Below are 9612 nucleotides of genomic sequence, written 5' to 3' on the forward strand. Positions count from 1 at the left end.
CTTTTTGTTCTGGAAAGTGAATCCTCTTTTTTTTTTAAAATGGTCCATTATTTTAAATGGTTCTAAATTTAACTTCCACTTTTGTGGCTGCTAGTTATACACAGTTTACTTCATGTTACAATTCATGGGTTTAAAAAAAGCAATTCAGTTTGAAGATGTTTTGAAACTTTGAAAGACTGGAAGACTGAAAATTCTTTTAAAAATAAAGAGTAAAGGGCGGAGAAAAAAAGTTCTTCTTACGTCAGGCAGGCCAGCAGTCTCTGAAAACACCTCTAGCTCCAGTGCTGACAATAACAGACATTATCTTCCTTCCTAGAGAATCTTAAGCTTGTGGGTTTGAAAAGACAGCACAGGACACTCACTCCCCTCGTTGATATCCTCATTCCTGTAAAGGCACATTTCTGCTGGGATGTTGCTGGACTGGAATCTAGGTAGAAGTGCAGAACAGATCTTCCTTTTAGCACATAAGTGATCTTCTGTACTGTCTACCTTCCTTCAAAGAGAGCTGTCTATCTGTTTACAGGGTAAACTTAAAAATAAACATAGGGCTTGTTGTGACTTCCAGAATAACTGTTTCCATATATCCTATATGTCATTTCTATAAATAAGTCTTAAAGTGACAAATTTGAAAATTACTTTATTACTTTACTGAATATTGCTTTATTCAGGAATCCACCTTGAATGTCATGTTCAGATGTCTCCAGTAAAACCAAAGTTCAAATATTGTTTCATTGAGAGATCTTATAACAAAAATAGAACAAGTAAAAGTTAATGTCAGGGACGTCCAAAGGGACTACCCGAGGGCAGCAGGAGAGCGGAAAAAGACCCACATGTGTAGCGGCGAGACGGGAAAAAGGCCCGGGCTCGTAGTGCAAAGAGTTCAGGAGTGCCGCATAGAAACCTATGCCCTCAGGTAGCGGACGTGGGGCGACCTGGTGCTAGGCGGGTCTCAGGACATCCGAACGTCAATGCTGAGCCCTGGCAGAGTGCAAGACCCGGAAATATATAGCCCAAGGGAAAGAGAGAGACCGGAAGGACAGCAGACCAGAAACTAGGGACAGGACAGAGAAGGAGCGCCCTCTGGCTACAGAGGGCGTGACAGTTAATTAGACACTGGAAAGAAGAAAATGTTTTGGCCGTGGACTCTCTTTCTTCTTTTCAGTGTTAAATTAACCTTTACTTATCCCTTTCAGGCAACGCATGCTGATGCAGCTCCTCAGTTCAACCTCCTTTAGTAATACATTCTCTGAATGTACAGTATATAACATTTTTTTAATTCCAAAGGATCACATCATGCTTTACATATAAGTGGAGACCCACTTCTACCACCTTCTGAAGTCAGCCTCCACCCTAGTCATACCACCCAAACACTATTCTCTTCAGGGCACCTAAAACTGAGCAACAAGGCAAGCAGGAAATGGGTTAAAAATGTCATTGTGAAACTAACAGTGACTTCTGTTCTGAAGTTCTGAAGTTTTATGTCTGATATACTGTAGGAGTCACTATTCATACATTGACAATAAACCAATGAACCTGGCCTGTATGGGTAAGTGGCAAGAAAGTAATAACTCAAGTAATAACTCAAATGTTTCAATTTAAATCTCTTATATAAGTTATACCACAGACATGTGGCCAAAACTTTTATGGCTAGGCTATACTAAAATGTAATATTTTGAATAAATGCAAAATGTAACATCTTGTACAAGCCCAACATAACACATCACCTAGTCAGTATCATTCCTACTGTCAAGCACAGCGGTGGCAATATCATATTATGGTGATAGTAGAAGTATCTGGAACTCAGAGATAACTGAGAAAATTACAGGTAAAAAGTTGCTTTAGTCCCTAAATAATCTAAATGTATCAAATACTGAAAGTTTTTGTATGGCAATGATATCAAACACAAAGGCAAAGACATGCTCAAATGGTTTAACAAGAAAAGTAAATGTCCTTGAGTGGTCCAGTGAAAATCTGGATTTGAATCCAGTGGAAAACTCAGAAACTTAAAGATTGTTGTCGATCAGATTCAGTATGTCCAACAAAATTAATAGAAAGAAGATAGATTTTTGACAGAAAGAATAGAGAGAAATATAAAATGCTACTGTACAATGTACTGTAAATCTGACGCCTATTCAAAAGACTTAGAGCAGTAAGTAGTGCCAAATTCGTTCGATCAAGTGTTGACTTAGAGGGCTGAATAATTATTTAATAATTCAATTTCACTATTCATATCTACTTTGTGGGTTTAGCTGACATTCAAGCTCCTTTACATATAATCGTGTTCAATTTGCTCAATACAATTTTGAAAACAAAAGTTCAGTTGAAAACAGCTTGTATACAGTTCCTTACGTGGAATTCTTCATAACTGTATTTTTTTGTATATACTGTATAGAGTCATAATTAGCAGCCATGGAAAGCTGTTTTCCCTTATTTGGGCTATTCAGCTAGGCATGATTAATTTTAATCTGATAAACATGAGTTTAAATGTGTCCTACAAAGAATATATTTCAAGACTATGGTTCAGAGAAAATAGCCACTATGAATTATGAGAGTGTGAATATTTATTAACTCATTTATAATGATTCTATATTATATATATATTAATAATTTGCTTCATTGAATTATTTTTAAATAATTTAAATTCCACATAAGAATTTATTCCTTTGTTTTACTGCACTTTACGTTTCATTTTTTATGAAAAATGAATACTTTGTCATTGATTATACAGTATGTATATAAAACATACCTTTAAACAAAAAATAAGAAATGTTCAAGATCTAATTTGACAGCACTAGTTAACTCTGCACCACACTCCCAGTGCAGAAGATGGGAGTTTTATTTATTCTCCTTTGTACCATTAAGCCATTTTTATTACTTTGCCTACAGGCTGGTGTTGGCACACGTGTCAGTGAGCAGTCCTCCAGATGAGGCCCAGCAATAGAGTGACTTGTTCTCACCAGAAGGCTCATGGGACCTGAGGCGGATTATTATGGTAATACTATAGCCTGCTGCCCTCTCCTTTAGCACAGCTGGGCTGCACCTTTCATTACAAGTATTGTAGCAATCTGTTTTGGAAATTGCAGGATGAGTACAGCATATATAGAACACATAAAACATGATTAAAAATGTGAGCCTGAAATAAAATGCAAAACCTGTTATGAACACCTTATATCAAATCACAGTGAAATGGTTAGAATCAATCTTTCGTTGTAAGCCATTTGTACTAGCCTGATTATCTTTTATATACCATTCTGTATTATTAATGACTCTGTTACAACAAAACATGTAGCATTTTTTGAAATTTCAAGATACATGTGAGCTTTGTTTTTTTGATTAAAATGTTAATTCAGTTATTAACTGAATTGTATATATTACAGCATGTACACTGAATTACTGAATTGTGTTTATGAAAACTGATCCTAAGAGACTGAGTCTTAGGCTTTATATTATATTTTGTTATTTTCTGTTTGCAGTATGTAGGTTAAGTGATAGGATGATTTTTGAAGTATGATAAAGACTATGTGAGAGACAATTTCCACAATTTACACTTTATTCGAAGACAAAGGTTGTTAACATTTTGTACAATTGAACATCATTGATTTGCAAAAAGACGACGAAATCAATACCACATTTATTTTCTATCCAGAATACATTTGCAAATATTTCTTTTAGGTCACTAGCTTGTGAAACTCTAATTATTTAAAATTTCATCACTGTTTAAATTGATTTTGGATGAAAAAAAACTATCCTGTGTTATTTTCTGACATCATAATTTGCTAGCCACCTGACAGTATGACATCTGAAGATCAAATGTAAAGTAGGTCTGGATATGCTAATTCTTTTTTTGTAAAAAGACATTTTTATAAACCTCTTAGAGTTCTTATACTGAAAAAAATCTCTTCATATTACTGATTCCAATACACTGGGCTTTATTGGTGAGCTAGAACTTCAGGTATCAGTTGAAAATGTGCAATGACAAAAAATACATACAGTAAATAAGGATAAAAACATTTCAAGGTTTTTTTTTCTGTTGCATTTGACTGAATACAAAAACTGAGGTTTGCTTGTATTTCTGAGGTTAACATGCTGACAAAATCATCTGATTTTTTTACCCTTCCTGATAGGCGAGCATGTTTTTTTCATGTACCGCTTACACACTCAGTCATTTTTCTGATTCAAAAAGAGGCTAAGCAGAGTTGCTACATTACCTTGATAGGAGGTAATACACTACTTAAAATAATTAGTTTTTCACTGTCTGCATACACTGTTACACTGTAAGTGATTAAACATGATTCAGTGATGGTAAATACCACATACGCAACTGCTGGTGATAATAGCACATGTTCATAAAAAACATCATTCTTACCTAGAATGATAGATGATAGTTGTTTTTTTCATTCCACATTGCAGTAAAATAATAATAAATAAATAATAAATAGTAATAACTAAAAAGTAAATTATTTATCTTGTAAAATGTGATCTTGTACACCATGGTCTACAACCCACATATGCATTTTATTATGAATATAACTGTTAGAATTATGTTATTAAACAGTTATTTGGGTTTTGTCAAGTATTTCAAGAGCCAATATACTGTAGGACAAAGATAATTTTTTGCTCAAAATGAAATTTCAGTAAATTTTCCACAGGATAAATTCATCTCTTAATAGAAATATACTGAGAAGTTGACAATGCAATTTTATTGCTGCTCAAAACTTGGGAACATAGTATATCTGCAGCATATATATAACTGCAAGCAGAAACAACATATTTTTATATATAGATTCCTATGCTTCATGTCATCTTTATGTGCTAATTGCTTCTTAGGTTTATGACATTAATTGAGACAGATGCTTGATACAGTAGATTAATGTTGAAGTAGTGATGTTTTTGTTCCTGAAATCAAGTAAAATGTGGTGTATAGATGAAACTGGGAGAAGCAGAAGAATAAGTCTTTAATTCTTACGTTCCTGTCACCGAAAATAATACACATTTCTGTACCAGCATGAATTTGGAGAGTTCTACAGAATTTCAGAGGAGGCAGAAACCAGGTACATATGCGCTGTTTTTCTATGTCAAACTTCATCTAATAGCCACTTTCAGCAAAAGCAGTTCTGTGGAGATGGCCTACTTTTATTTAGTTCATGACTTATATTTTTTTTTACAGTCCAAGAAGCTACGCTTTATGCAAAACACAGCATTGATATAAACAATTATATATGCCAAAATAGTTTTCTCTCTTTTAAAAATACAGTTATACTTGTAACAGATGTCAACAAATGGAGATGTGATTGATTATATCAGTGTTCATTTAACTTAAGGAAAACAAGTGCCATGTACAGTAATTTGTTTAGAACACAGTCTTTAATCCATGCATTCAGCAAGACCTTTCTTAAAGACTTGTTTGAATTAATAAGCTTTATATGCAAGACAAGCATCATGATAAAATACTTGCTTATAGTACTTTTGTGCTTTAGGTGTGGAGATACATAATGTACCTCTACTGTATCTGTATATGCAGAATTCCTATAAACTTTATTGCATAAGAGAAGACAATATAATTTTTGAAAGTGAAAGTGATAGCTTAACTTTGCATGACCTTAATAATGAGTACATTAGCATTTTGAATAGTTGATGTCTTCAAAGAAGTCTCCCACTCTTTGTTCCTAGCTACCTCTAGACTCTACAGTTAAATGTAGTCATTTATTGATGTAAGGCTAGCTCATTAAAGGCTTCATTTTGCAATCACACTTCTTATCTCAGTAGCAGAAAGTGAATAACAACAGCAGTCTGAATCTATTGATCATGTGGGGTGAAGTGAAATGTCCCCCCATAACAAAATGCTTGACCACCTAAATGAATGAGCAGTTAATTTCCTGAGAAACCAGTGGTTACGATTGTACTTTGTTTCTGTTCAACATTTGATGACACATTCTGGGTATTTGTTGAAAATTACATCTTGGTGAAATCTGCAGCGCAAGATTGCACAGTTTTTCCATAAAAATTGCACAAAAGTAGGAATTTGGGAGACTTAGTAATTCAATGCAACTCTAGTGTAAAGCAACAAAATAGAGTTTTTTTATATTGTACAGTACAAATTGTTAATACAATAACTTTAAACTAACTACTAGCTTTGTTAGGGATTAATGGGTTTCTGACAACATTTCTGACAAAATTGGAATTTGCATGATTTTTACCAAAATCGTCAATTTCATTTAACTACAGATGGTTAGAATAAATTATTTTTATATAGGCTTTACTTTTGCCTATGATATACTCACAGTATAATGATAATAATGTCTAGTACATACTTTAATAATGGAGATGATGTGATTGACAATTAAGGATGCATAAGTCAAAGCAGAGCATAGTTGTAAAAGATTTTGCTGATCACATCTTCATCATTACTTTCCCTCAGGGCTTTAAATAGTCAATTTTACACAAGTCTGCATAAGCTAACTATTTTTTTTGCAATGAGTATTTGATTACATAATAAACCTTGCTGGAAATATACAAGACAGCAGATCTTTCAAATCATCTTTTCTTTATTTTAAGTTAAAATTGGGTAGTAATTTGATGTTATTCTGAATCCACATTTGCTCTGCCATTCTTTTCAATTGAAGATTATAAATTTGTCTTTTACCAGATATTTACCACATTGGCCAAAGTGTGTTCTTAACTTTTTATTTAATAATCATGATTGAATGTAAGTTTTAATTGTAATTATGATTGATACAATTTACATATAAATAAATCACTATCTAATCTCCATCGAGATTTGTTACTTAAGATCCTCATATCAACAGCAAGCCCTTGTTTTTAGGTCATTTGCTTACACTTTATATTTACCTGTAGGGGAGAAAATGCATTTCTGAATTAAGTTAAACATGCCAAGCCAAGAATTTAAATTATAGTAAGAAATGAGACTTTGAAGGGAATGTAATTAGTGTACTTAAAGTCTGAACCTTTTCTGTATTTGTCTTATTGTTGTTTGACTACTAAGGTATAGGTGTGCAATGCAATGCTGGACTTATAGACGTACAGAATTACCATCAACCGCAAGGAGACTGATTATTCAATTGGAGTCTATCCGCTGGTGGATCCTGGATACACTGCTAATCCAGGGGCAGGTCACATTCCTCAGGGAAGTAAATGGAGTTGATGATATACTGATAGAAGGTTCAAGTATATACATCATCCTTCTTCCATTTGTCAGTGTCACAGGCAACAGCTTGCACTGCTAAGTGATTCTGCAGTGTCCTCTCAAAGACTGCTCCATCCACCTTATCAGATTAAACTGTCAAAAAGGGAAATCATTCACTGTTAAATAAACGATACACATTTCTGTTTCAAAATTTTACATTTTACTGTATTTCCAAAATAAAACCCATCACACCAAACAAGATGTAATGTCACTTTCTAATTCAACTCAGGAAGAATATTACATATTAATTAATATATCTAAATCATTTCCATTCTTGAGGTCTGTTTTTTGTATATTTAGGACATATTTAAGATAGGATGAGCATATCTTATCAGAACATATTTACTGTATGGGCTAATGAACTGACGAACAAGTAAAAAAATGGCCGATTATTTACTAAAATAGATTCTAAAACTTTTGATTATTTGATCTGTATACAAGCAGAAATGAAAGGCAGGTTGTGTCTTTCTTTTTGTAGGATATTGGGAAATGATATGAAAGCGCCTTAGTGTGGAAACTGTAACCTGAGTCCTCAAAGTTCTGGAGTGAAGGACAATCCAAATTATGGTGTGTTTTTATTTAAAAAAAGAACAAAGCACAGATAGCTGTGAAGTCAGTTCCACATAAACACTAAATTACAACTGATAACTCATGGTTAGAACAAAATATTTTAAAATAATGTGATATGGTTGTGAAATATTTTTGTGCTTACAAAACTGATATACTTAGAAGGTTTGTATTTCCCCATAAAAGGTTATTAATTATTTGTGGCAGCTTGACTTCATATTTGGATGCTGGTGGCCTGGTCAAGGATTATAATTACCACTTCTCTATTTGCATCGTATTTATCTCCCCTCTTCTTAGTGCCATATTACCCACAGCATCTCCTCTCTCCCTGTACACAGAACCAAAAGTGCAGGCACATCATTTATTGATAAGACAAAAAGAATGTAATGAAATTATCAATGTTCTTGAATTAATTATGAACATGATTAAGAAAGCTAAAATCTCAGGAGCCAGGATCTCATTACCCATTCAGTCTTAGGGATTGCTTTCATTCAGTGAGGGAAAAAGGCTTTGAGCAGACCACTTTGCATTTCCCTTTCATTATTATATTGTCTTGTTCAATGTGCAGTTGTCCTAATGCTTTTCACCCCTTTTGGTTTTTCAACTGCCTTCTTCAATTGTGCCCTCCTAAGAATGTTTTCTTCACTTTTATTTTTCCTATGAAGACATCTTGCAATGAATGGCCTGCAATGGTTTTTGGTGTCTGTGGAAGTGAAGAGAACCTCAGGCTTTTATATCTCTCCAAGCAATGTTTGGTCAGTTTTCTCAAAATATCTTACAAGGTAAGTAAAAGACTCAAGCCAAAAACTCCACTTGCTGATGTATGTGTGCAGGTTTGATGTGGCATAGTACCTGTTGTCTCACAAAGATAATGACATCATTATTGCCTTGTATAATCGAGGGATAATTTAACTTCATGCAATGGTTTCTTGATGACAGATATTAAAACAGCTTAATTTAAAAACTGCTTGCATTTGAATTTCTTGATTACCATTGATACACATTATACAAGGATTGTCAGTAAATATATTATTTACTTAAGTAAACTACATCACAGCATTTAAATGACTAAAAATGAGCAAAAATCAATCAAAATTTAAAATAAGACATTAATAAAAACTACTACCTTCTGTGCCAGAACTATTAAGTTATTGGATTCACCTTAATGACAAATCATTAAAATCATTACACAGTCATTATCAACCAAAATATGTAGATATACCAAGCTTCCTTTTCAAAAATTGCTTTAACAATCGTTTTTACTCTGTGAAAATATAATCAGAATAAAGCTGAGTTTTGTTTTTTCTATTGCCAAAAGTTCTGTTCATAAGCTCTTTATCCACTTTTCTGTGTTTCAAACAGTTATAGTACATCTTATGTGTCAATATGTGATGATTCATAATGATTTATGAAAGTCAGGATAAGAATGTGCATGGTATGTTCAGTTTTATCATTTGATCTGCATTAGATATTTTATGTGAATCACGGTAATAGATCCTACCTAGGAAGCAGTAGTTAGTAATCCATGATAATGGATTATGGCAAACAAGATATAGTAATCTAAGACACTTTACAATTGATTTAGCTTAGACATGTGATAGCATAATAGTAATTCATTTCAAGAAATAGCATAGGAAATTAAAAAAGAAAAAATAATAAGAAGAAAATATATACAAAAATATAGATAATTTACACATAACAAATTCTCCAGAAAATACATAATATTTAGTAACATTTAACTGTTCATAGGTTGCATAACTACATATACTGTGTATTATATAATGTAACAAATGCTATTGGTTCAAACACAAATTTGTTGCATTTTTAATGCTAGTTTATAT

The sequence above is a fragment of the Atractosteus spatula genome, chromosome 4 (genome assembly GCF_055471065.1).
Source record: "Atractosteus spatula isolate fAtrSpa1 chromosome 4, fAtrSpa1.hap1, whole genome shotgun sequence".
Taxonomy (NCBI): Eukaryota; Metazoa; Chordata; class Actinopteri; order Semionotiformes; family Lepisosteidae; genus Atractosteus; species Atractosteus spatula.